Below are 598 nucleotides of genomic sequence, written 5' to 3'. Positions count from 1 at the left end.
TAAACATAGAGAGCCTGCCTTTTAGAAGTTCTCCCTCTAAACACCTTGTGCAGCCTCCCGACAGACTAACAAAAAGCGCCTTTTCACCAACTCAATTTATAATACGCCCCTCAAAACTCACAACCGAATAACAATCCATCCATATATTTGTTTTCCAAGATCCATTCAAGGCAACTTGGCTCTTCGCAAGCAAATCATTTCAGGATGGAAACTCAGTTTAGTCAACTACTGGTGCATTCAGCACACCACCTGCTCTCGCTTGTCAGGGTGGCCGAGTAGTCTAAGGCGCCAGACTCAAGGACATGTGTCTTTCCAGCTGGCTTGGGTGTTCTGGTCTCCAAATGGAGGCGTGGGTTCAAATCCCACTCCTGACAGCTTCTGCTTTTAGCTCTCTTGAATTGTTCCAGTGCTACAGTGAATGACTGAAATATTAAAGCAGCAGAAGAAAGCAAGCAACTCAGTGCAATTTGTGAGTATTCTTCACTGTTAAAATGCACAGGTTTTCATACTTTTTGGAATTCGTAGCTCAAGAAGTGACTCCTGTTTCATTTTCTATTCACCAACTGGATTTGCATTCCGCCCCTCACACCTCACAACA

General features: G+C 44.1%; 1 non-coding gene across 1 annotated transcript; it reads left to right on the top strand.

Annotated features, from left to right (window-relative positions):
• Window positions 1-261: 261 nt before the first annotated feature.
• trnal-caa (transfer RNA leucine (anticodon CAA)) lies at window positions 262-374 on the top strand. The gene is made up of 2 exons: window positions 262-299; window positions 329-374. It is a non-coding gene; the product is annotated as a tRNA-Leu (tRNA).
• Window positions 375-598: the final 224 nt, after the last annotated feature.

The sequence above is a fragment of the Lepisosteus platostomus genome, chromosome 5, assembly GCF_059453375.1.
Source record: "Lepisosteus platostomus isolate fLepPlt1 chromosome 5, fLepPlt1.hap1, whole genome shotgun sequence".
Classification (NCBI taxonomy): Eukaryota; Metazoa; Chordata; class Actinopteri; order Semionotiformes; family Lepisosteidae; genus Lepisosteus; species Lepisosteus platostomus.
Note: the sequence above shows the minus strand (reverse complement) of the source record. Positions and strands in the feature narration are given on the sequence as shown.